The sequence below is a fragment of the Canis lupus genome, chromosome 25, assembly GCF_011100685.1.
Source record: "Canis lupus familiaris isolate Mischka breed German Shepherd chromosome 25, alternate assembly UU_Cfam_GSD_1.0, whole genome shotgun sequence".
Taxonomy (NCBI): domain Eukaryota; kingdom Metazoa; phylum Chordata; class Mammalia; order Carnivora; family Canidae; genus Canis; species Canis lupus.
This window is the reverse complement of record NC_049246.1, coordinates 11,017,875-11,045,829: the sequence shown is the minus strand read 5'-3', so window position 1 is coordinate 11,045,829 and position 27,955 is coordinate 11,017,875. Positions and strand designations below refer to the sequence as shown.

At 41.5% G+C, this 27,955-nt stretch overlaps 1 long non-coding RNA gene across 4 annotated transcripts; it reads left to right on the top strand.

The window, feature by feature from the left end:
- Positions 1-33: 33 nt before the first annotated feature.
- LOC102151189 lies at positions 34-26,462 on the top strand. Of its 4 annotated transcripts, XR_005378419.1 has the most exons (6): positions 34-169; positions 1,183-1,288; positions 18,890-19,220; positions 19,305-19,385; positions 20,921-21,061; positions 26,298-26,462. It is a non-coding gene; the product is annotated as an uncharacterized LOC102151189 (long non-coding RNA). The 4 variants fall into 4 exon arrangements; XR_005378420.1 differs by lacking the exon at positions 19,305-19,385; XR_005378421.1 differs by lacking the exons at positions 19,305-19,385; positions 20,921-21,061; positions 26,298-26,462 and having other exon boundaries at positions 18,929-19,298.
- Positions 26,463-27,955: the final 1,493 nt, after the last annotated feature.

Here is a 27,955-nt window from a genome sequence, read left to right as displayed (position 1 = left end):
ATGTCTCAGGTTCTAGAACCTGGAACGCTGCAGCCTGGGGTTCAAAGCTTCTGCTCAAAGAGCTGGAGGGGGCTGATCTGTGTGTGTCAGGCGTGGTGCTCCTGGGCACAAGGAACCCAGTGAGGAGGCCAAGCACTGGCTGAGAGAAGTTCCAGAGTGGACACAGCAGGTACATCCTGCTGGGGCTGGGTAGAGGTTTGCAGCAGGTTGAGCAGCAGCCTGAAAGCCTGGCAATAAAGTCCCAACAGGGGACATAGAGCCAGATGCAGCACCCAGATGAGCTCTGGGACAGAGGGGGAGGGCAGCTTCCCTGTCAAGGCGGTTCAAATAAATTACATGTCCTAGAGGGGTGTATGGGTTGACTCAGTCGTTTGAGCACCCAACTTTTGATTTTGGCTCAGGTCATGATCTCAGGGTCCTCGGATGGAGCCCCATGCTGGGCTCCATGTTCAGTGCTGAGTCTGCTTGAGATTTTCTCTCTCCCTCTCCCTCTGGCCCTCCCTTTGCATATGCTCTCTCTCTCTCTAAAATAAATAAATAAAATCTTAAAAAAAAATTCCAAGTCCAAGAGACTGACCCACATAATTCCAGCTGCAGTGTCCAAGCATGTCTCCTGAAGATATGTAAGGCAGTGTTCCTCAAAGGATAGGTCCCAGATGAAAATATCAGAGGCACCATCAGGTGACATCCTTGGTAAAAATGTAGACTTAGATTTGGAGATGGGCTGGGGCTTGGAGTTGTGTTTTTTTATTTTTTTAAGATTTAATTTGTTTATTCATGAGAGACACAGAGAGATAGAGAGAGAGGCAGAGACACAGGCAGAGGGAGAAGCAGGCTCCATGCAGGAAGCCCGATGCAGGACTTGATCCCAGGATCCTGGGATCAGGCCCTGAGCCAAAGGCAAACGCTTTAACTGCTGAGCCACTCAGGAGTCCTGAGGCTTGTGCATTTAAATAAGGACTCCAAATGCTTCCGACTTCATAAAGACTCCCTCCCTTTGAGGATGCGTATCTTAGATGTCAGGATAGGTAGGTAGGGGCAAAAATATTTAGACTGAGAGCTTAGTTGTGTTCCTCAAATTATCCTATTCTGGCTATTTACCACATTAAACCTTGAGAGGAAAGCATATTTTGGGGTGGTAGGGAGTTGCATTATGCATCTCATTCCCCTTCCTCCTCTCAGGCTCGACTCGATCCCTGAATTTCCAATGAACACCCCTAGCATGGAGTCATATGGCTATCACCTGCTCCCCATCTCCCCTACCAGGAAATGGAAATCTCATCATCAGGTACCTATTCTTTTTCTATGCTGCATAATAAATGACCACAAACTTAGCAACTTAAAGTAACACATATTTATTTCTTTTTAAAAATTATTTATTTATTTGGGAGAATGAGTGTGTGTGAGCAAAGGGAAGGGCAGCGGGAGGGGGATAGAGAGAATCTCTAGCAGACTCCCTACTGATTGTGGAACCTCATGGGGGGTTCGATCTCACGACCCTGAGATCATGACCTGAGCTGAAATCAAGAGTTGGACGCTTAGCCAACTGAGCCACCCAGGCGCCCCCTAAGTAACACTCATTTATCATCTTACCTTCTTCATAGGTCAGGAGTCCAGGCATGGCTTAGCAGAGTCTTCTGTTCCCCAAGGCTGTAATCAAGGAATCAGCCCGGCATTGTCCTCATCTGGAGCTCAAAATTCTATTCCAGGCTTTCTGGTGGTAGAATTTACTTCCTTGTGGTAATAGAGCTGAGGCGCCCGGCTCCTTACTTGCTTTTGGTTGAAGGCCACCTGCTGCTCCTAGAGCCGCTCGTCGTCCCCTGCCTCATTGTTTTCTCCATAGGCAGTCCACACCATGGCTGTCTGTGTCTTAGAGGCCAGGAGACTCTCTCTGTGTGGTTCAGATTGAGTCTTACTAACATAACCTAATCAAGGCAGTGATGTCCCATCACTTTGGCCATATTGGCCAGTGTATTAGTTTACTAGGGTAGCCATAATGAAGTATCATAGACTGGGTGGTTTATACAACAAAAATTAATTTCCTCCCCATTCTGGATTTTGAAGTCCAAGATCAAGGTGTCAGCAGGGTTGATTTCTTCTGCAGCCTTTTCCTTGGCTTGTAGCTCACCAGTTTCTTAAGGCATTTCACCACCTCCTTTCTCTTTTCTGTGTCTGTGTCCACATTTTTCCATCTTTAAGGATATCAGTCATATTGGATCAGGGCCTAGCCACACGGTTTCACATGATATTGGATCAGGGCCCATCCACATGATTTTACTTAATTACATTTTTAAAGGCTCCATCTCCAAGTACAGTCACATTCTAAGGCCTTAAGAGTTAGGATTTCAACATAAGATTTTGGGGTGGGGGAAAGACAAAATTCAGGCCATAACAAAGTGGGATGTGGGATTCACTAAAAAAAGAAAAAAATATGATAAATGCTAAAGCAAGGGAAATACAAGATGTTGTGGGGGAAGTTCCTGGAACTGTGATTAGGTGTTGGCTCAGACAGTCAGGGAAGCTTCCCTGAAGGAGCTTAGACCTAGGCTTGGACAGGAAGCATCCAGAGGACACAGAGGGGAGGGGCAGAGTGTCCAGGCAGAAGGAATCACATGGTGTCTGTTAAGAGATGATTTTGGTTTCAAGGAAGAGGTGCTGATTAAGGCTGACTTGAAGCAGCAGGAGTTTATTTCTTGTCACATCACACAAGGAGTTGGAGTAGGCAGCTGCTGGCATTGGTTCTGCAACTTGAGGATCTCTGGGAGTCTCTGCCGTTCTCTTGGCATTTCCTCACAGTCACAAGATCACTGTTGCCACCCTAGCATCATTTCTGTGTTGAAGGCACAACAAATGAGAAAGTGTTGTTAGCAATGTCTATCCTTTCAGTCAGGAAAGCAAAAGCTTTCCTAGAAGCTCCCTGCAGACTACGGCTCATCTTCCATGAGTCAGACAAGGTCACAAACAACCACCTCTGGCTGCAAAGAAGGCTGGGTGAAGGTGTTTTCTACTCTGGCTTCTGTAGTGGAAGACGAAGATAGATGGAGGCTGCAAGGGGATGTGTCAGCCAAACAGGGTGGCCATAAGCATACAAAGCTCAGAAGTTGGGGAATGTGGCTTGTTCAGAGAATTCGGGTAGCCAGTAGAGTTGGAGGGTGCACCGCAGTGAGGAAATGGCAAGACCTGGAGCTGGAGCAGGATGGGAGTCATTAAGGACAGATTAATAAGTTTGGATTTTACCTTGGAGACATTGGAAGATGTCCCCAGTTATCTATTGCTATGTAATAAAGCACTCTAAATTTAGTTGCTTAAAACAATGACCATTTTGTTATGTGCACAGAGTCTGTGAGTCAGGAGTTCTGACAGGCACAATGGTTGCAAGTTCCTTCTACCCTAACTTTGGGGCATCACTTCTGCCGCATTCTATGGGTTACAAGCAAGTCACTCAGACCAGCCCAGTTCCAAGTGGAGGGGAGCTAGCCTCTGCCTCTTGATGAGGAAGAGGCAAGGTGACATTACTAATGACCATGCGGTATGGAACATATTGTTGTAGCCATCTTTGAAAGATACAGTCTGCCCTGGGGGATCACTGAAAGCTTTTAAGCAAGGGGAGTAATAGGATCAGACTATTGGTTTAGAAAGATCATTGTGGCTGTAGTGAGAGAATTGGTTGGAACAGGCTAAGACTAGAACCAGAGAGATTGGTAGGAGTTTGTCTGTAGTGAAGATGGTAGTGTGGAATCTAGACAGACTAGAAAGATATTTTATAGGTGCAATTACCAAGAGTTAGGACTGATTGTGTGAGAAGTTTGACAGTGAGGGGACATCAAGGTTCAGGCTTAAATAATTGGTAACTGGTTCCATTAACTGACAGGCACACAGGAGCAGGACAGATTTGGGGGAAGACAATGGGCTCATTTTTGGAAGTTTGCATTTGGGGTTTCTGAAAAGCATTCAAGATCAAAGCAGAATTTTCTAATTGGTGACATGGGCTTATTTTCAGGAAAAAGAGATACTGATTTAAAAATCATCAATGTGAAGTTGGTAATAGAGATTTTTTTTGGGGGGGGGATGAGATTTACAAGAAAGAATACATGGAATGAGAAAAAATGGGGCTCAACAGAATTCTGGGGAGAATCAGAATTTTAGGTTCAGAGAAAGGAGCTTATAAACAAGGCTGAGGAATGGCCAAAGAGGTAGGAGGGTGTTAGGGATTTTGAGCTGAGGAGATTATAATGGACTTTCTATATGAGTGCAAAATGCCATTGCAAGTGTCCTTACAAGAAGAGGCAGAAGGAGATTACATGCATGTAGAGAAGATGATGTGAAGATGGGGACATAGAAGAGAGTGATGTGGCCACAAACCAAGAAGTGCCTGGAGCCACGAGAAGCTGGAAGAAGCCAGAAATAGATTCTTCCTTAGAGCCCAGAGGGAGCATGGCCCTGCTGATATCTTTATTTCAGATTTCTGGCTTCCAGACTGTGAGAGAATAAATTTCTGTTGTTTAAAGTCAGCTAGTTTGTGGTAATTTGTTACATCAGTCTCAGGAGACTCACAGGGAAAAGTCAGGAAAGCATGATATCATGGAAGCCAAGGGAGAAAGGCTTTCAAGAGGATGAGGGTCAACACTTAACAAATTGTTATTAAGTGCATTCTATGTAGTAAGTCCTTTCCAAGATACTGGAGATACTTTCCTATAGAGCTCACATTTGAATTTCCTAAACACAACAAGCACTATTCACTACTGCAAAGATGCTAATTTAAAAAGCTTAAAAATAGTTGTAGTGGACATTTGTTTTTTGTTTTTGCCATCCAGTATCCTTTCACCTTTATTTTTATTATAGCACCTTCATTTCTTTTTAGAGAACTTCCTCCACCATTATGTGCATTCTGGGTAGTCTCCTGGGACTTGGATCTTAAGCAGAGGTACAAGAATGGGAAATTCAGCCAAAGTTTGTTCACTTCAAAAGTGGAGCTGTGACCAGGCTGTTGAATTGTTGCTACTCTCAAATCCCTAGGGCTTTCCTGGTGTCTGCATTTCTTTTGGTCCTGGTCATCCAGGTTCCTGATCATTCCTGCTCTATTTCTTTCTTAATGATTCCTTGCCTGCCTAAGTCAGTTAGGTTTCTCTTACTTGAACATAAAGACTTGTAATTGATATAGACATCTGTTGGCTTTAAGCCAGATTATGATTTATTGAAGAGTATAGTATAAAGGAGGAGAAGGAGTACAGACAAGTGACAAAGAAAAAGATGGTATAATGGCTGGAGGAGGATGTGGCTTAGGAAAGTTTCCTTTCTCTTTATTTTCAGATACTGAGGAGATTTATGTGTTGGTGGAGGTAGAAGTTGAAGATACAGCACAGAGAGGGGGTGACTGATGGAGATGTGTCTGTGAGGAAAGAAGAGATGGGATTTCAAACAATAGAAGATCTTCTCTAACCGAGGGAAGGAGGTGGATATGATTGAAACTAAGTCTGTGGGAGAGGTGCAGAAAATTTATGAGAATCCTTTCTAGTATCTCTTATCTTCTCTGAAAAGTGAGAGGCCAGGTCATCATCCAGGAGTGAAGAGGACACTGGGGGAGTTAGTGGTTTAAGGAAAGAGGAGGGGACTTAAATTAACCAGTGTGGAAGATAAGAAGGAGAATCGACTAAAGCAACTTGGCAGAAAAGGCTAGAAAGGCTGTGAGCCCTGTTTGGGTCAGACACCATGAATTTATCTAATACAATCTGTAAAGTTGTGTGGTTTTCTTCCTCAGCACTTAAGAGCATCAAGAAAGCCAATAGTTGGACTAATCCTGGGTTTGGGTTTTATCAGGTGGGTGTGATGGAAAGACGATGAGGTGAGCTTATTGAGAATGCCAAGAGAAGTTTGACAGGGTGAAACGTTGAATCTAAGCTAGGAAGGGTGTGTTGACAGGAGAGATAGAGAGGGGTGAGGGAGAAGTGTGAAGGGGCTAGAAGTCTGGACAAGGGGAAAAAACTGATGCAGAGGAAGTAACTGGGTGATCCAATTGGGAGAATGAGGGTGTGGTCATAACATGGATGCTGGAGCTAGGATTCCAGGGGATGGGTAGGTCCGGGTGACAGGAAGGTCCAGGTCATGGCTGAGGGAAGGAGTGGAAGGGCCACTGAGGAGAAAGTTGATACAGAGACGGGGTCAAAGCAATAGAAGATTTAGGTTTTTGTACCCATGGTGCCCAGTGGGCCTCTCCACTGATGGCTGTTCAACCACAGCAGACCCTCACTGGTGATCCTGAGCCTTGTGGATTTAGACTCCAGCCTCCACAGACATCCACTCATCCTGATGTGGGTCCAGCCATATCCAGGACATGTGGAAGCAGGGTTCAGGCTTCTAAAACTCCTGGAATTCACCACATGTGCTTTACAGGTTATTGAGCACTCCAAAGAGCTTTTGTGTGTGAAGATTATAGTGATCAGTATTCACTATACCAGAAATTAAAACTGAGAAATGTTCAAAATCTTTAGTAATTTATTAAAAATATTAATAAGCCCATTATACATTGAAGCAAATAACATTTTTTGCGTAAAATTAATATTTTCCAAACCAAAATAGCTTAAAAGAAGAATGCTTTTTTTTTTCACATTTTTGTAAATCACTTTAAAATCTAGATTCTCATATCTGCCTCTGTATTTGATCTGTTGTGATATCACACATGAGGTAGCCTCTGGACAACTCCATGAATGTTGTTGAGAGCATGAAAGTGAAAAAGTCAAAGAATGTCATATAATTATGAAAATTGTTTTGACCTCCTATGAAAGTGTCTTGGGGACTTCCAGGGGACAGCATTTTGAGACCCTCTCTTTAGAGGATCCGGCTCTTCCTGGGGCTGGAGGGGTCATGCCCCCTCTTCCTCAAAATTAGGGTTCCCCCAAAGACCTGTTGTTGACTCTGGGTCAAGAGTAAGTCAAGTTTCCAAGACTCAAAGGCATCATTGCTTACTGAGAACAGGTTGAAATAAACACTTTTTGTTCTTTTTTAGTGAGACACCTGCAGAAATCATGGCAGTGAGTTTCTTAGAGTAATCCACTAAAGAGGGATGGCAGGTGTTATTGGTGAGGGTGGATGGAGGAATCGTTTGGAGGCAACCAACAGAGAGGGTGTGGAGTGGTAAATGAGCAGCAGCCCCTTATGAGGGCCCAGGACACATCCATGTCCCCACTAAACCTAGGCAGTTTGAATCCTGTTAAGCTGTACTCTGGTTTTCTCCTTGCCTAATCTTCTCCAAAAATTTCTCCTTCGTACTCATGATGTGGGCTGATACATGGATTTACTAGCCTCTCCCCTTTATCTCTTGCTCCAGACTAACCTCTCTTGCTATCTAGTTGAAATCTTGCTAGCTGTGTGGTCTTGAGCATCACTCTAAACCCCACTTTCCCAACTTGTAAAATGGGAGATTGTGGTGGTATCCATCCCAGAAGATTGTGCAGTCATGTAAGAAAATGCACGCAAATTACCCAGAGCAGTCCAAGTCTGGTACATGACATTCACTTCCCATTGGCCATTATCAATGGGCATCTCTGATAAGGCCTCTGTGAGGTGTAAGAGACCATTGACCCTCCTTCTTTGATATAGGGCTTTAACTCTATATCCTCTCTATGGTTCTTTAAAGGCCTCCAACTGCACTACTAATTCCCATTTTGTGTGTATCAGGGGGTGGAAGTTTGTAAGCAGGTCCTTACTGTGCCTGTGCCTTCTGTATTTATCTAATTATCTTTGCAAACACCGGCCACAATAATCCTGTCGGCATATCTCTTTCCTTTCTTACTGTTTCTCCTCATTTGTCTTAAGCTAAAACTGGCTCTAGGCCCACAGTAAATCCACTGTGGCTTACAAAGGAAGTTCAGAAATGCAAAGCCATTTCTATATGGATCATTTCTGCTGAGCCACTTTCACCCTCACTTGCCAGGCTGGGGTGGGGGTGCTTGTGGCCACAACAGCTGCAGCCCACCTCAGGGCTTAGTTCCTCCATGGCACAGTGAGCTGAACCATTCACTTGGTCCTAAGGTCTGTTTCACCTTTGCCCAACTGCTCAATTCTGAGGCTAATTTGGCAGAAAACAGGACTTGGATTTAGGTAGTGAGGACCAGGTCTTAAATACTCTTTTAAAGACTCTTAAATACTCTTTCCCCCCTTTATTTTATGAGTTCATGTTTGTAAAGAAATAGACTATCTAAAAAATCCTGTTTCTTTAGTTTCTTATCCCATACTTGGATTTGACAACCAGATTATTTAGGGAATTATATATCAATCCATGCATCCAATCTATTTCTTGAGAGCTTCCCATGTTATGGACTCAATTCTTGGTTCTGGAGATCCAGCAGTGAGCAAGGCGGACACAGTCCCTTCTCTGATAGAAGAGGATCAGGGGCAGAAAACGCATGAGGAAATAAAGCAGAAAGTAGTCCAGAGGCCCGGTGTACCAGGTAGAAATTTTGGGTCATTGCAATAGAAACTGACTTTGTTTTAACCAAAGGCAAAAGAAATATTCTACTGGGAACACATGGGAGTACACATAGCATAGAAGGAAAGCCTGAAGAACCAAGGTTTGGGAGCTCCCAAACCAGAGTCACTTGGAGGATCTAGGAAACTAGAAGTGTCTTTTAAGGATCCCTACTCAACTTTGTCAGCTCCTGCTGGTGTCTCCTTCTGGGTCAAAATACCAGAGAGAAGGTGGATGGCTGGTCCAGCTTGAATCATATGCCCACATCTTGGCCAGGCAAAGACGGGCCATCTGGATTGACAGTCCCCTCAAGGTTCTGTCCAATGAAGAGAGTGGTAATTCCCCAAAGGAAAGCACTGAGGTGCTGTTGCAGAAGTAGGAGAGATGGATACTGAGCAGACAAGAAGAATAGATGCTTCTGGTTGTAAAGCAGTTTACCTAGGCAAGGCCTGGGATGTTAGCTTATGCAGGTGTTCCAAAAATGGATGTACTTTTGGTTTACATTAATTAGATCCACCTAGGTTTCAAGGGTTTGCTAACCCCACAATCTCTATAGTGGTGAAAATGGGACTGAGGATATTGGATTTTGAGAAGGATACTGACAGTCAAAAATTTATTAGGGGCAATCAGGATGGCAAAGGATCTGGAAAGCCAGATCTATGAAGAATCTATGCTGTAATAGCCTGGAGCTCCTAAAAAAGATGTTAGTTGTCTTACCCTGTGATGTGCTCTAAATGAGTTAAATAGCAAGTTTCATTCTCTCTTTAATGATACTTTATTATAAAATCTTAGTCTATTTGGAATGCAAACTGGTGCAGCCACTATGGAAAACAGTACAGAGGGTCCTCAAAAGGTTAGAAATATAAGTAGTCTATGACCTAGCAATTGCACTACTATCTATTTATCCAAAGGATACAAAAATATTGATCCAAAGGGACATATGCACTCTGAAGTTTATGGTGATACTATCAACAATAGCCAAACTATGGAAAGAGCCCAACTGTCCATCGACTGATGAATGGATAAAGAAGTTGTGGAATACATACATAATAAGCATTTAAGGAGGGCACTTGTTGGGATGAGCACTGAGGGTTGTGTGTAAGTGATGAATTGCTAAATCCTATACCTGAAACTAATATTACACTATACATTGACTAACTAGAATTTAAATAAAACTTGAAACACAAAAAAGCAACAAAACCAAAAATCTTAGTCTATCAAAGGAAAACTTTAAAATAAGTGTAATCTCTATTCTTGCACTTTTGCTTATCCCTCTATTAAATGAATTTGAGTCAGATCACCTTTGGGGTCTTCTTAACTTTTAAAATTCTACATTCTACAAATGTCATCATCTTTATTGATCCATTATAAGACAGCTCCATTGTAAATAATAATATTATTAATATAATTCCTTTACTTTCCAATATTTTTCTTACAATATTTTTGTTTATTCCAGGAGTGTTAAATTAACTTTCATCATCTTCCTTTAAGTAGAGAAGAGTAGATGAAATTTCTTCCATTTTAAGGATTAGGAAACAAGAAACAGCAGTTCATAGATAAGGGTATGGTACATTTCATTTTGTCTACTTATGCTGAAGTGTCTTGTCCCTTTTATAATAATCAAACATCAAACACTATTAGACAACCATGTTGTGAGGATTATTGTCAAACAGGAAATTTTATGTTTATCTAAAGTATGTCTATGGTGTAAGGTCTATTTGGTTACTTAGTTGTGCCAAAGTTTTAAAAATATTTAAGATAAAGTGTGAGCATAGGAACTCAATAATGAAATCTAAGATGTGTTCAAGAGTGAGAAGCAATTACTATTTGCAATTTAATTAGGAAAACACAATTAAAGGAATAAAGAGTGTCTATTCTCCTGCTAAATATTAAAGTTCGCCTCAAAGGAAACCCCCATGTGAAATGTAGTTGTGGCTAATTAGCTGGAGTACCTGGGTCTGGGACAAGTGCACTGCTCAGGGCTAGACAATGAACTCCTCAGGGACCAGAGACCAGTGATCATTTAAAAAGCAAACACTTAGAATCACAAAACTGAGACTGTGCCTGTCTATTTCACAACATGTAATGCCCTCCCCTGTATTTTCTCTTGACATCCGATTTGTAATTGCTTAGAAACATCACACACTTGGGCTTATTAATAAAGGATTGTTGATATGTTGACCCTGAACTGAATCCAAGGCAAAGATGACCACTCTCCGCAAATAAGCTAAGTAAGCTCCCAAGGTGCTGTGGGCCATAAGTTGAGTCCTTGGGGGCAGAAGGTCTAGCCTCCTGACCCTGGGATAGGATGACAAGCTCAGGTTGAGGATCACATGTTCAGAACAGCTTGATGTTGGGAAAGAGCCCAAGGATAAAAGTCAAGTGTCTTGGGTTCTAGTCTTCTAGATTTGGCTCTGCCACTTTGAACTGTGTGACTGTAAGATTCTTTACTTCTCTGGGCCATGTTTATTTCATCTGTAAATAGAATGAAGCAGTCACTCTCCAAGGGTGTTGTAGAGATGTCACAGATTTGGCATTGGGAGAATATAAAGGTACAACGTAAAGTTGGCATTCTTCATTCAGAGCAAATCTGCATCCAGGGAAAGGGATTTTCTTTCCCATTCCATCTGCCGATCTGACAAGTACGTTCTATAGGATCTGCCTGGGTTGCTGTTTGGTCTTTACTTGGTCTTTTTGGTGGGCATTGCTACCATCAGAGAGTGGGTTGTCAAATCATTTATTCTCATTTTAGTATTGAGTGTTTACATGTGCTAGGCAATGTGCTGGGAGCTGGAGATACAGTCATGGACCAAAACCCCCACAAAAATCCTGCCTCTGTGGACATTCTAGTCAGACAATATATAATACATCAGGTGTTGGTAATAGTGGTCTGAAGAAAAATAAATATGGTTAAAAGATTGGACCCATGTGGGGAGGGGTGGTTGCTCTTCTAGTTGGGGAAGGCTTCCTTGATAAAGTGACATCTGATCTGAGTTCTAAATGAAGGGTAGAGGGTATCCCCAGTCTGGGGCAAAAGCAGTCCAGAGGGGTGGAAGTGAAAGACAAAGGTCCTGAGGGGAGAGTAAGCTTGGGTGTTTAAGAAACATTAGGAGTCCAATGTGGCTGGAATGAGGAGGCAAAGAGATTGGGCAGTGGAGGTGGTTTCTGTTCTGATGGTGGAAGGATCATGGGGGAGTTGTTGCCCCTTTACTGGAGAGCACACAGGTAATGGCACAGTCTGGATTTAGGGGTCCCTATGTTAGCACTGGCTGGACTCAGAGAGTAGGACTCCAGAATAGCCCTGGACAGGTATGTGACTAGCACAGTCCCACAGGGCCGCACACTCCAAAGGGGTCCCCACTTGGCTTTAAGGCTCCGTTGTAGTCATTTTGAAATGCTACTTTTATCTTTGCATTTGTGGTCTTCGAGTAAAGTTCTGTAGGCCAGTGGTACCTGTACCAGGGGCTTGGAGCCTCTGTTCATGCAGAGTTCTGCCCCTTGCTGCCTCTTGCCACCCTAGGTTGGGTGCTGGGTAATCCAGCTATCCTCCCCGAGGCTGGAGCTTGGTTGTGGGAGGGCCAGCAGGGGCCAGGCTGCACCCTCTGCCTGTCACAGGTTGGGGCAAGGATGGTCTACACTCACCCCACAGTATTACTTGGCCTGAGGGAGCTGATCCTAAATAACAAAACATAAGGTGACAGAGAGACTGCAGAAGAATGAAAAAGCTTTCTTCTTGGTCTTTGAACAAAGAATCCCTATTTCTATTTTGCAACGGCCCCTGTTACGCTTCTTGGTCAGGACTAGTGTCATCCCTCTGGGCTAGGACCTTGTTCTAAAACTCAGTAAACATCTTGGTGCAGTCCTGTGGGTTCTATTGCCCTCTGCTGGGCAAACTGGGCATTAGCTCTCCCTCAATTTGTGTGAAGAAAATGCTTCCAAATAAATTCAAAACCCTTTTGAGAAAATAGTTTATTTTTATTTTTATTTTTTTTAGAGAAAATAGTTTAAATAATCATTGATGTTCTCCCTCTGGGCTTTTGAAGGCTGTTGCAGGTTTGAACAGCCAATTCCCAAGTGAATTGCCTTGTAGGTAGGTAAGTCTTGTTTTAAAATGAGCTGTTGTGGCAGCCTGGGTGGCTCAGCAGTTTAGTGCCGTCTTCGGCCCAGGGCAGGATCCTGGAGACCCAGGATTGAGTCCCACCTCGGGCTCCCCGCATGGAGCCTGCTTCTCCCTCTGTGTCTCTGCCTCTCTCCTCTCTCTCTCTCTCTGTGTGTGTGTCATGAATAAATAGATAAAATCTTTAAAAAAAAAATAAAACAAGCTATCATAAAACCTTAGTATCCAGGTGTAAGATGTGAAATGCAGCAGAGACCACATTTTGAACAGTGGGTGATTCTGTTTTATTGGGGCATCATGTAATATTAATATGTATGAAATATTCCTTACAATAAAAAATTATTGTAATGGACCTATATGTTAATAGTAACTTTGTTCAGAATTTAAAGAACCCTAATTACTCCCATTTCCAAGTTCTGCATTCTGCATATCTGGAAATTTCTCATTTCATTGGACATAGGGAGACTATTTCCTTAGTGTTTGTAATACATCAATAATTTAATATTTAGCCATTAAGTTAGTGCTTCTAAGATAGACTCTCTTTTTGGCAAAGATGGTACCAAAACCATAAGAAAGAACACAGTTAAAATCGGTGGACCTCTGTTGTCTTTAGCTATTTTACTGTGTGTGTGTGTGTGTGTGTGTGTGTGTGTGTGTGTGAGAGAGAGAGAGAGAGAGAGAGAGAGAGAGAAAGAGAGATGTATGTGGAGCATAAGTGAAAGGTGATCATCCTCTGTGTCCTATTGTGTAAGGCCAGGTGTCATTAACACAATTAAAGGCCCCGTCTACATGGTACCATGTGTGGATTATGGCACAAACGTCATCTGACTCATCTCATTCAAATTTCACAGCAACTTTGCAAGAGAGGTATTATACTTCCCACAGAAAACCGAGCCTCACTAAGTTAAATAACTTACCCACGATCGTTAACCTAGTAACTGACAATTTGGACTCAGTGCCAGAGCTGTCTGACTCCAAAGCCCCATATCCTTCACTGTGCAATGTGACTGCCTCAGAAATGACTCTAATCCTGACTATATTTGCAGAGAATTACTAGTAGGGACATAGCAGATTGTGCAGTGGGAGGACAGGTTACAAGTTACAAATGGCAAAATTCCAGCCCCAAGGAATGAAGTGACCTGGCCCAAGGCTGGATATTAAGGAGGAGAGCTGGACTTAGACCCCAGATCCCCTTAGCTCTAGTTCAGCACACTTTCTGATATGTTGCATTGCCAGAATAGCTTAGTTTAGAAACTGGAGATAATGTATTTTATTTTCACTTTCCTATCTCTTAGGTGGCGGCATTTGGGTCCTCTAGTAACTACCTAGAGATATAGGTAGATATAGTGAGATATATAAAAGAATGACCTATACAAGATTTTGAATGAATGAAATATTGGTCAGGTCTAACTGAGAAAAGAAAGAGAAAAGAAGTTGACAAGATAGGCAACCCATTGTCATGTTAGTGTCACTCAATGCAACCTTCCAGTCAGTTGATCAATCAATCAACATTTACTGAGCATCTATGAGCCAAATACCAAAGGAGGTGCTAGAAAAACTAGAAGTAACTGCCAATGGGGGATTCACATTCAAATGGGATGAACAAACATGTAAAGAAAGTACATAGCAGTGCAAGTCCTCCAGGCATGCTGCCATGGGATTAGAGAGAGAAGAGCACCAAATCCCACGTGGGAGAATCAGAATCATTAAGGGACAGGCATCCACTCACACCAGGGTACCTTCAATATAGCAATGCTATTCACACAACATTTTTCTGGTTTTTTGAACAATGAAATGAGCATCCTTCAATTCCAACTTGGGCAAACAAGAGGATCTAAAATAATCCAGGAACTGGAAGGAGCAAGAACTTTTTGGAAGACATTAAATTATTTTGGTTAATAAGATACAGAAATGTGGATTATTAGGAAAATTGTGGTGAATTTAAATTGTCTAGCGGGATTGAACAGCAAACGAAAGCTCAATTTCAGCTTGGTTAAACACAGAGTAATTGGAGTCGTTAAATTGGTATGCTAATTTAATTAAAAATTTAAAGCAAAAACAAACATGTTAGCTAAAAGTGTGACTATTATGTAATCTTAATAAGTTTTCGGTTTAAACATTTTTTCCAATTAGAAATAGGATTAATTTTAGGGCTCTCAGATACATTACACTGAACTCAGGAAAAAAAGCAAGAAGATCTAGGAATGATTAATATATCTCACTCATTCCAGATTGATTACAGAATTACCTATCTTTTAAGTCTTAGGAAAACAGAAAATGAAATTGATTATTAAATCTCAGAATTGGGAAAGATTGTTTAGGTTCAAAAGTAGTATACGTTAACAGAGGAAAAAAATGTACACATTTAATAAAAAATGAGAGTTTCCTTATGTAAAGTAAACACTATCAAAATACCAGACAAACATGGGGGGGAAATAGTCACAGCAATACACTAATAATTATATAAAATTAATTATAATTGTATTTAAAGATTATATAAGTTAGTAATTACAAGAAATTGATCAGAAATTCTCTAACACCCTGATAAATAGATGTGTCAGTCAGCAGATACTACAATAACACTGCAAAACAAATCTCCTTAAAACTCAGTGGCTAACGATAGCATTTATTCTCTCGTAAGTCTGCTAGCCAACTCTGGTTTGATGGGTTTAGGTTGGACTGGGCTAGGTGACCCAGTTTCAGGGTGCAAGTTCATGGGGCTTGGCTCCAGGATGCAAATTGGGTACAGGTCTATTCCAAGTGTCTGTCATCACTCTAAGACCAATATGATTTCTCAGGCTGGTTCTGATGGTGATGACAAAAGTGCAAAATATAAGCCAATCTGAGCAAGCACAGTTAAAAGCCTTTTGAAATTGAGTCCCTTCTTAAAAAAAATGTCTTTATTAACACCAAACCCCTTTTTAGTTTTATGTTTCTCTGTCTTTACTTTTTATTTTTTGAAAGTTTATTTAATTATTTTAGTAATCTCTACACCCAGCATAGGGCTCATGATCCTGAGATCAAGAATTGCATACTCTTTCAACTGAGCCGTAAAGCCTTTTGCTTTATGTCATTGTCCGCTAAGACTCTGTTGGGCAAAGCAAGTCAATGTGGCCAAGTGTAATACCATTGGGGAGGGAATGGTATTCTATCCACAGTGAGAGGGAAAGTAAAATTAATCTAAGTGATTACAATGGGCAAAGGAAATAAACTGGTGAATCAAAAAATAGGAAACCCACAATTAAGATCTGGAAAGATGATCAACTTCTTCAGGAACATAAAAAATGGAAATTAAAATTGCAATGGAATAGCACTCATTACTTATTAACAAGAAAAATATTAAAGAAATCCAATTGCTCAATAGTAAAAATTCTTCCCAACAAGAATAACATGAGATCCAGATCGTTTTGCAGATGAGTTCAACTAAATTTCCCAGAAACCAGATCATTCTATCTGACGTAAATTCTTCCAGAGGATGGGAAGAGTGGAAATATTCTTAATGCATGTTATGGCATCAAAACAAGAAAAGAACACTAGAAGGGAAGTTACAGTTCATTGTCATTTTTAAACATGGATGTAAGAATCCTAAACAAAGTGTTCTAAACAGAATCTAACAGTGTATAAGAAAGATAGCACACCATAATAAATACCTCCAAGTAGCATGGCTTAAATAAGAAAGGTTTTAAAGTGTGGCTCATCTAGGCTGGTGGGACAGCTCTGCTTCTGTAGGTCACCTAGAGATCTAGGGTCCTCCCAGTTTGTTGCCAGGTGTCATTCCAGAGAGCCCTGTGGATCAATGTTGGGCCACTCCCACATCAATGTTATAGTCAATACAATGTGAGGAAAAGTTGAGTCCAGGGTAAGCAGCGTTTCCTTAAGTAGGAGCTACCTGGAAGCTGCACCATTACTCCTGGGGTGAATAGAATCATTGGACAGCTCTATGCCCAGGAAGAGGAGGATGCAATATTTGGGAGGCAATTGGCAACCTGTCACATGAGGAATAACTCTAACAAAAGGTGTTTGAGATCCATATTCAGAATATCATAAGATATTTTTGGAGGATATTAACACCCAAGAAAATGAAATGATGTTCATTGATGTTTTTAGGAGTACTCAATATCATGAAGTTGCTTATTCCCTCCAAATTCTCAAGAGACTCATATGCATTAAAAATTCAAATAGCATTAAGAGGATTGCAGCCATTTTCATTTTATTGCTGTTTTAGCTGTTCCTAATATAATTGCCTGGGGGAATTTATCTTGGGTCTAGCGACAGAAATTATTATTTTTGTGCCATTTATGTCATTTAAACAGTTCCATTTGAGGACAAACAGACTTTCAGGGAAAACACAAGAAGAGAAGGTACAACACTGGGGCAAAACCCAGGCAATCCAGGGGTGCCAGGGTCTTTTAGGGTATTAACTGCGGGAGTGTGTGGTTTAGTCAAATTATAGAAGATAGAAGTCTTTAAACTCTTGGATGTTACAGCCAAGTGCCAGTCATAGCAAGTTTCAAGAACAGCAGTCCACTAGGTAATCTGTCCTGAAGGGAGGTGGTGTTGATAGTGCTTAAAAACTGTGCATAGTGTTCAATGAACCATGCTGAGAGAGAGAAAGATGGATAATAAGGGCCAATTCCAGGAGATTCTGTCAGAAGACAGAGAAGTCTGCTTCTAGTCTCTAGCTCTGCTTTCCCTGCTCCGGATGAAAGCCTTTCCATTCTTCCCAGAGCCAGGTTGGAATTGCAAAGCACGTGGCAGAGGGATGAGGAGCAACTGGGAGGTCCAATCTTGTGTGAGGAGTAGGAGTAGTGTGAGGACCTCCTGGCCTGGGAAGGAGGCAGGGAGGATCCCACTGATCCTTGATGCAGTGGGTGCTTTTGTTATGAAACCATCCCTTTGCTTCTATTATTATTTTGATCATTGGTTACATTTAAAAAATTGTAGTGAAATATACATAATGTAAAATTTACCATCTTAACCATTTTTAAGTGTACAGTTTTATGGCATTAAGTACATTCATATTGTTATGCAACCATCACTACCATCCACCCCCAGAATTCTTTTCATCTTGCAAAACTGAAACTCTGTCCCCATTAAATAACAACGTCTCATTTCCCCTTCCTCCAGCCCCTGGCCACCACCATTCTAATGAATTTCATTCCTCTAGGTCCCTCCTATAAGTGGAACCATACAGTATTTGTCTTTTGTGACTGACTGATTTCACTTATAATGCTTTCCAGACTTTTCCATGTTATAGCTTGTGTCAGAATTTCCTCCCTTTTAAAGTCCTGAATAATATTCTATTATATATATGTAGTACATTTGGTTTATCTATTCATCTATCAATTCATACTTACTGTTTTTTCTATCTTTTTGCTATTTGAATATTGTTGCTATGAACAGGGATGTACAAATATCTCTGAGTCCTTGCTTTCAATTCTTTGGGTCTACACCTGGAAATAGAATTGCTAAATCATATGGTAATTCTGGTTTTTGTTTGTTTGTTTGTTTTTAGGAACTGCTATACTGTTTTCTATAGCAACTACCCCATTTTACATTCCCACCAACAGTGCACAGGCTTCCAATTTTTCCACATCCTTGCCTCTGGTTACATTTTATGTGACAAAGTATACCACTGCAACATATCTGCTTCATTTTAAAGACCATCATAGCTGGTTTATTATTTTTTCTTTCCTTCTCTCAAGCATTTATCCTATGTCACGTTTTTCGTATCAAAAACCCAGGACTCAGCAGAGTTATGGTTTTGGGGGATGGGTGCAGAGATCAGCCAGCCAGGCCACCAAGAATAAGCCTTAATATTTATTCTCATCATGAATTATATTGTTATGGCATTTTGCAAAGTATAAAATGCTTTTTATATTCATAATCTCTTTGATTCCTGTCCTACAAGGGGGATTATGCATTTGTTATTATTCCCCTTTATAGATAGAAAAACAGGGCTCCCAGAAGCTAAGTAAATAAGTGGGAAATATCAGAAAGGGAGACAGAACATGGAAGACTGGAAGACTCCTAATTCTGGGAAACGAACTAGGGGTGGTGGAAGGGGAGGTGGGTGGGGGGTGGGGGTGACTGGGTGGCCAGCACTGAGGTGGGCACTTGACAGGATGAGCACTGGGTGTTATTCTGTATGTTGGCAAATTGAACACCAATAAAAAATAAATTTATTATTAAAAAAAACCTGCTTAGGTTGTATAGCCAATGTCGAACTGGAAACAATACCTTCTGATTTTTGAGACTTTCAGTGCTTTTCCTATTACACTATGAGAATCCTCTGGTTTCCTCCACAGACACATGTACAGGGACCAATGTCATTGTTCTCCTTCCAGATATGTGGGAGGACTGGCCCAAACACTTAAAACTGCTGTGAAATATAGAATTAACATCTGTTTGTGGACCTCTGTCGATCCTCTTGGTCTCACCATTTGCTTCAGCTGCTGTTGCAGCCACCAATTTCACAAGGCTTAGACCAGCTTTACTTCAATTTAACCAGAAACCAACTCATCTTTATTCTTCCCTGAGCATCTCTTGTTTTCCTCCCTGAAGGAACTTCTTGCATTATGGCCTGAGGTACCTGTAAGGACATGGCATCTCTCACACATGCACACTCTGGAAGAGCAGGTGAGTTAAAACTCATAGGATCAACTTTGGCCAAAAAGGAAATGGAAGCCAGCAAATAAAGAGAATCTCTGTTTCTTTTTCCAGGAGGACATATCTGAGATGCATTCCATAAAAGGTTGTTCTGGCAAGATCTAGTACCACTGACCCTTAGCAGTGGCCAACCCAGTAATGCATTCATTATTGGTTTTCTCTCCTTTCTTGTTCTATAATTCTTTTCCATATAATTGCTTCTGAGGATCACTTGCCCAATAAACTCTCAGGACACAGGCTCCCCACCGCCCCCCGCCCCCCGCCACTGGCTCTGGTTTCAGGGGATTCCATGCAATTCTGGAAGTGAGCAGATCCTCAGGATGGGATTGGGCTGGGTCACTTTTTTTCATCAGACAGCGATAAGGACACCATTGCTAGTCTAAATTGAGAATGACAATCTTGACATGCAGTCAGTAGTCTGACTTGCAGTAGAAACAAGCATGGGAAATGTGGTATATTTAGTGCTTACCAGTTTGGAGCAAAAATAATTATGAATATTGTGGCAGAAAAACAGGAGAGATTGAGGGGCACCTGGTGGCTCAGTGGTTGAGCTTCTGCCTTTGACTCAGGTAGTGATCCCAGGGCCCTGGGATCGAGTCCCGCATCAGGCTTCTCGTGGGGAGCCTGCTTCTTCCTCTGCCTATGTCTCTGCCTCTCTCTTTCTGTCTCTCATGAATAAATAAGTAAAATCTTAAAAAAAAAAATCCCACAAAAAACAAAGGAGATTTAAAGCACAGCTTCACCTGATTTCTTATGTCAGACCCTAGTGAGAAACAGGTGGGGTCTGGGATTTGAGATAGAGATATTTGCATGGGCAAGAGGGAATCTTTTGAACCTCCAGACTTTCTGGAACTATCTGGACTGCTAGGAGGAGCCCCCTCCTTCTTGCTAGAGGGCAGAAGTTTCTGCTTGCTTGATTGCCAGTAAAAATTTCACCTAAGGCAAATGGCTCACAGAATTCTGCTATACTCCTTAAGATCCACTGACACCATCTCTGCAGTGCCCCCAAGCTGGTTTCCAAAGTCAACCCTCAGTTTAACCTGAGCAGAAAAATAGCACACAAACACATGTTGTTTTTCACAGTGGTATATGTGCTAAATGATTGGTTTATGTGTGATCAATAGCCAGAGTGTATTGGTCCAGGAACCATGTGGTAGAACCAGATCCTCTTACCAACACTCCTAGTGACCCACTCGTAATTTGTGCTTCCTGTGAAACCTTGATCTTTGCAGGATTAGAGGCCCTTATTCACTGTAATAGTTCTATTGACCTTGAAGCTACAACTATTATATGGTCACTTTGAGATGCCCTTGGCAATAGGCCAGCAGGGGAAGGAGTTACTGTTCTGGCAGGAGGTCCTAATAATCATGGTTATCACCAGGAGCTGGCACTGTTGCTGTGAGTGCAAAAGGGATTATGTCTGGGATGTGGGAGAATCACTGGGCATCTTTTGGTGCATCCATGCCCAGCAATAGCAACAAGTGGGCAAGTCTAGCAGTCATGGCTTCACACAGGCAAAAGCAACAAAGGGGCAGGCCCCTTAGGGAGGAGGAAGGTCGGGGTTACCTCATTGTGTAACCAACCTAGCCCAGTCAAAGTCCCAGCAAAGGTAAAGAAAATCTGGAATGGTAATTAGAGGAAGAAGATGCTAATTATCAGTGACCTTCTAGGAAATGCGTGCAACCAAAGAGACCGTACTTTGTTCCACTAATCGACTTGTCTGAAGTCTTCCTAGAGATTGCTGCTGGCCACCACTGTGAAGGGAAAGGGAATGCTGTGATCGACTGGACTTCATGGAAAGCATAAGAGATGTGAGTGGTGCCATGAGACATAGCTCAGATGCATTTTATAAGAACCCAGAAAGATTGAGCATAAGTCCTCTGGAGTCGTGACTAACTCTATAATGAGTCTAAAATTCAATATTGGTATATATTGTGAAATCACCACAATAAGTCTAGTTAACATCCATCACCACACACAGAGTTACAAAACTCATTTTTCTTGTGATAAGAACTTTTCAGATCTAGTCTCTTAGCAGCTTTCAGATATGCAATACAGCATGATTGACTGTAGTCACCATGCTGTACATGATATGCCCAGGACTTATTTATTTTATGACTGGAAGTTTGTACCTCTTGATTCCCTTTCCCCAATTCCCCTACCCTTGGCAACCACAATCTGTTCTATGAGCAATTTTGTTGTTGTTGATGTTGTTCAACAATGGGCTTTAATGTTGGTTTTCTTCCTTCCTTGGTCTCTTTGTTGCTGTCCCTTGGGATCACCTCCCGAATAAACTACCTGTGCATAAGACTCTCATGTCTTGCATTTAGGAGAACCTGGGCCATTATAACATAACTTAGTGCATAGTTAATCTCAAAAAAAAAAAAATAAGAGAAATAGACCAGGGACTAAAGGAAAAAGACCACCAGAGCCAGAATGGTAAGCAAGTACTCAATGATAAGCAAATGAGTAGGCTGCCCACAAACTAGGGTTTACACTCTTTTGGAAGTGGTAGGTTAGGTTTGTGGTAAGTAGGTAGGTTAGGTTAGTGGTAGGCAGTAGGTAGGTTTGTTTAGACAGGAAGAGATATTGTAACTAAGACCTCTGCATAAGGCCTCTAAGGTCTACCTCGTTGTTAAAAGGCCCACCCATCCATAAAAGAAATCCAGAAGGAAACCAAATACAATTTCTAAATGAAAAATTATCAAATGTAGGAGGAAATCACTAACAGTCAGAGTAAGCAGAAAAAGCAAATAATATTATTAGATCCCTGAGGAGCTTCAGGTATTAGAATATAGTCAAATATATAAAACATTGAAGTATCCTTAACAGGTTTACCAAAAATAGGCAGATAATTGAAAATATGAGATAAGATTATAAAATAAACATACATTTGAAAAGGATCTGACTAGAATTTGAAGAAATGAAAATAGAAACATTAAGAAATGAAAAAGAATCAAAAAGAACATTAAGAAAAGTTTAAAGAATGAAACTGATGAACAGATGCTACTGATGAGAGTGGGTCAGCTGGAGTAGAGGTGTGAAGGAATGTAAAGGATCAGGACAGAGAGGAGAGAGCAAAGAGGAAAAGAAATGGTTAGTCAGAAAAACAGACTAAGAGACACCAGAAAAAGAAAGCATAACATGCATTCAATTGGAATTCCATAAGGATAGAATAGGGAAAATCAATATTAGAATATAGTATTGCAGAATATTCCAAAATTAGTAAAGGACAAGAATTCTTACATGCAGGAGATACAATAAATCACAAGCAAGAGGAATAAAACAAAAGCCACACCTAGACATAAAGAAGCAAACTGCAAAACAACAAAGATGATGGGAAGATGTTAATGGGATGAGCACTGGGTGTTATTCTATATGTTGGCAAATTGAACACCAATAAAAAATAAATTTATATATATATATAAAAAAGTAGATGGAGAGGAGATAGGTCATGTTCAAAGGAGTAACAACTGGAGTGGTAGCTGGCTTCACCGTAGCAGCAATGGAAGCCTAGAGAGAAAGTAACTGATAACCTAGAATCATAGGTGTGAATAACAACTGTGCAAGGATGGGAATGAGATAAAGAGTCTTTAGGAGGGGTGCCTGGGTGGCTCAATCTGTTAAGCATCTGCTTTCAGCTCAGGTCATGATCCCAGGGTCCTGGGATAGAGCCCCGCATAGGGCTCCCTGCTCAGCGGGAGCCTGCTTCTCCCTCTCCCTTTGTTGCTCCCCCTGCTTGTACTTGTTCTCTCTCTGTCAAATAAATAAATAAATAAATAAATAAATAAATAAATAAAATCTAAAAAAAAAAAAAAAAAAAGATGTCTTTAGGAAACCAGACTGCGAAGTGTTTATTGCCAATAAGCATTCACAAAGGAATTTGTGGTGATGTACTCCAGAAAGACGGAAATTGATCCCAGAAGGAAGATCTCAGATTCAAGAAGGACTGGTAAGCAAACATTGACTATAAAATAATAATAACACTGTCTAATTTGCATTGTAAAAACTCCACTGAAATATTGCAGGGTATCATATGGGTAGGGAATAGAGTTGAAGTACTCAAAAGTCCTTTATTGTTCAGGAGAAGCATGGAGACATAAAAAATTAGAATTTCTAGTTACCTGTACATAATAAGGTTTAAGGATAACTATTGGAAGAGAAAAAAATAGAGTGTATTACTTCTGTAGCAGGAATAATAATAAACAAGGAAAAATTTCCCTCCATCAATCTAAGGGAGACAGAAAAAAGAAGATGCCAAAAAAAAAAAAAAAAAAAAAAAAAAAAGAAAAAAGGCCAAGACAGATAGAAAGCACAAATTTTTGGCAGAAATATGTTCGACTCTATAAATAATGATAAAATTACATAATAATTGAGGATGCCTGGGTGGCTCAGCGGTTGAGTGTCTGCCTTTGGCTCAGGGCATGATCCTGGGGGCCTGGGATTGAGTCCCACATTGGGGTCCCCATGGGGAGTCTGCCTCTCCCTCTGCCTATGTTTCTGCCTCTCTCTCTGTGTCTCTCTGAATGAATAAGTAAAATCTTTAAAAAAATAATTACATAATAATTAAGTAAGTACTTAAATGAGGTGTATTTACAAATGAAAAGATAAATGTTGTCAGAATGACTAGAAATAATCAGAAATTGCAAATTTATAGGGAACATATCCAAGACAACACAGAAAGGTTAACAGACAGAAAAAAGATACATGATTGTTATTAACCCAGAGGAAGTTTCTATAGCAATATTTATATCAGAAGAAAATATATTTTAAGGTAAAAAGTATTAGTGAGAAAGATAGCCACTATTTACTTAAAATATATGATTTAGTAGGGCTATCTAATGTTTGGAACTTGTTTGCACCTAATAACATAGCTTCAGAATATATAAAGCAGTAACTGATGGGATTGTAAAGGGAAATGGACAAATTCAGTATCATAGCAGGGAATTTTAATGCTCCCCTTCAATAATTGAGAGCTCTTTGGAGACACAATATTGGAAAAGATGCAAAACATTTGGACTCAAAATTTAAAAGCTTGACCTAGTGAACACACATAGAACCCTGAACCTACAGAAGATCGGCATTCTTCTGAAGAACATTGTGTATTTATGGAAAGGTTACAAACCAGATCTACATCAGTTTCAGAGTTGGTATCAAACAGACCGTGTTTTCTGGCCACAATGTAAGTAAATTAGAAATGAACAACAAAAAGGTATCTAGGAAAGCTTCATCTATCTGGAAAGTAAAAAGACATACCTCAATAACTCATGGGTCAAGAAAGTGATCCAAACGGAAATTAAGAACTTATGCGATTTAATGGTCTCAAAAGTACTGCATATGAGAATGTGTGGGGAATTTATTCGAAGAAAGAAAGACTGAAAATATCAATGAGCTAAGCGTTGAACTTGAGAAGTTAGGGAAAGGGCAAGAGAATAAACCCAAGGAACACAGAGGAGAGGAAATAATAATCAGAGCAGAAATTAATATAATTTTAAAATAAAATACAATAGAATCAACAAAGTGAAAGACAAAAGGGAGACAGATCTTAGGCAGGCTGAACTATAGAAAAAAAGGCACATCTACCCAATATTGGAAACAAAACAGATAAGACTACAGAAGTAGCAAGTGTTTAAAATTAATAAGAAAATACGTTAACTGACCTATGCTAGTTGTGGAGGACACAGAGATGGGTGGCCCTGGCTCCCCTTCAATGAAGGGTCTGGTGCCCCAGCTGCTGGGGATGCTGTGAGCGGCTGCCTCCAGCTGGCTCCTTCAGTGCCAGCAGAGAGCCCTCTGACCCAAGAGCACACCTTCTTCTGTGAGTGATATGGGTGCAGACATGGAGATCTGGCCACTTAGCCTACTCTGGGACAACAGTGACCATGTCATATACACATTGGTTGCTCTTAAATAATTAACACCAGGTTACTTGGGTGGGAGGTAGGAAACCCTGGTTTGCAGTGTTTGCCGATTTCTGTGGTGTGAACATCACCCTCGATGATTGCAAACTTCCAAAGGCATACATGTGGAGTTGGAGAGAGATCTCCGGTAGCCCACTATCATATATATATATATCATATAGCATTGCCACCCTGCAGATATGCTAGCTGCAAATACATACATACATACATACATGCATACAGGTGGCAAAGTAATGAGCATTTATTAACTTTATTTTTAATATCATGTATATAGAATTGTAAGTTTATACAAATTTTTTAGACTTTTTTTTTTAAAGATTTTATTTATTTGCTTTAGAGATAGAGAGAGAGTGAGTAAGCAGGGTGGGAGGGAGCAGAGGGAGAAGGATAAGCAGACTTCCCCCTGAGTACAGAGGCTGGTGTGGGACTCAATCTCATAACCCTGAGATCATGACCTGAGCTGAAATCAAGAGGTGGACACTTAACTGATTCAGCCACTCAGGTGCCCCTGTAAGTTTATATAATTTAATCTTTTTTCTTTTTGAGAGAGACAGGGAGAAGGAGAGAGAGAGAGAGAGAGAGTGTGAGTGGGGTAGGGAGGGGGAGGGGGAGATTTTTAAGCAGGCTCCACGCTCAGGCTCCATGCCCCAGTGTGGGGCCTGATCTCAGGACCCTGAAATCATGACCCTATAATTAAATCTTTCATAATAGCCGTGTTTAAAAACTGGTTCACAGAATTCCTAGAAATGGAACAATTCATGCTTGCAAGCTGGTACGAGCAGGCTCCAGTGCATCTCTGTAGGTGCTCCAGAGCTCTGCCAGGGTTTGGCTGAGGTATTGGGCTTGAGTTACAATCTGATTATTCTCTCAGTCCAATCCTGGTTCCTTTCCTTTTTCACAGGCACTGACCCCTTGTAATGCCCTGCTATATGGTGAACTGGTTACTGTGCTCTGAATGTTTACAGCCCCCCACATTCAAGTGTTGAAAGCTACCACCCCAATATCGTATTTGGAGGTGGGCCCTTGGGAGATGATTAGGTCACGAGGGTGGAGCTCTGGAGCACATACAGAGGTGTGCTGGAGCCTGCTTGTGCCACCTCACAAGTGCAAATTGTTCCATTTTTAGGAATTGTGTGAGACCTTAGGAAAGAGACTCCAGAGCGCTCCCTTACCTTTCCCATCCTGCGAGGTGACAGCAAAAGGACAGCTATCTAGGAAACAGGTCCTTACCAGACATCAAATCTGTACCCTGATCTTGAGCTTTCTAGCCTCCAGAATTGTGCGAAATAAATGTGTGTTGTATATAAGCTGCTCGGCATACGGTATTTTTGTTATAGCAGCCTGAATAGACGAAGACACTAGTCTCCTGCCAAGCATCCCTGTGACTTCATCCTTCAAACATCACTCTACCCTTTCGTCCTCTGTCTTTTTCCACTGGCATTTCAGCAATTTGGACTTGTACAAGGCAGATGCCTTTGGCCTATCTACATGCTCCCCAGTCTGGTCAGGTAATGGGAAAACACTCCTGAAACCCACTACAGCAGACACTTATGATGCCCTGCACTGCATCTCCCTGCCCCATAGCTCTGATGGACTGGGACTCAGTGTCCCACCTCAAAGATGTTGCAGTGAGTCACTCTGTGTTTCTGCCTCAAAGCCTCTTCTAAGGTCCTGGGTGCCTGGTAGTGTGTGCGAGTTAAAGCCCCTAAAACAGTTCAGTTCACAGAGAACAGGAGCCAGATGGTAAATGCTCAGCCCCATGCCCTTGCAGTAGACAATTCTGGGAGACCTTTGTGAGCTTTTCAGGGATCTCACTGGTGTTGAGGGCTATTGCGTAGAGCAGTAACCTTGATGACACACCTCTACATCGACTCTTCATACTTCCCTATCTCAGTATTTCAATATCAACACTGCTGCTTCCCGACTCACCTACTGGAATAATCTCCCTGCATCCAAGTCCTTCTATCAGGTTCTTCTTTGGGGGAGGGATGGAGGAAACCTATACAAAGATACATGCTGATAATTTTTTTCCTCAAAAGAACTCTCTACTCTTCTGTTCACAATTTTTAAAAAAGATTTATTATTTATTTATTTGATAGAGGGAGAGAGAAGAGCAGGCAGAGGGAGAGGGAGAAGCAGGCTCCCCACTTAGCAGGGAGCCCCTTGCAGGACCCCATCCCAAAACCCAGAGCTGAAACCAAAAGTCAGCTGCCCAACTGACTGAGCCACCCAGGTGCCCCTTCACAATTTCTAAATCTAAGCATAACTAAATGTTAAAATGGGATTTGTTCGGAATAGACTGTTGGGAACTGTCCCAGCTTGGGACCTCTGAGGGGCAGATGCCAAGAAGGATTAGATGTGCAAAGGGATGTTGAGGAGACACCTGTGTAAGGTGGTGCAGAAGGGAGGAGGATGTTGGCATGTAAGTGAGGACAGTCTTTAGACTGTGATGCAGGGCTGATGCCTGTGAAAAGATAGAAGGGGGAAGATTAGGTGGGAAAAGCTTTAGGAGTGTAGCAGTATCCTGAGAGAGCCTTGGCAGGGTGATGGGGACTTCTGGAACAGAGGTGGAGCATTAAGATCATTCTCCATTAGGCAGAAATGGCTCAGTGCTAGAGCTCCCACTGTGCTCGGCCATGCAGGGGGATGGATGTATGACCTTGGTGCGAGTGCTGTGGTAGATCAGAAGGTGTAATAGCCAGAGGCTGTCAGCTATACTCTGGAGATATGAATGTCATGCCTCCATGGCTGACACAGAGATACCGCCACATTTTAAAGATTTAA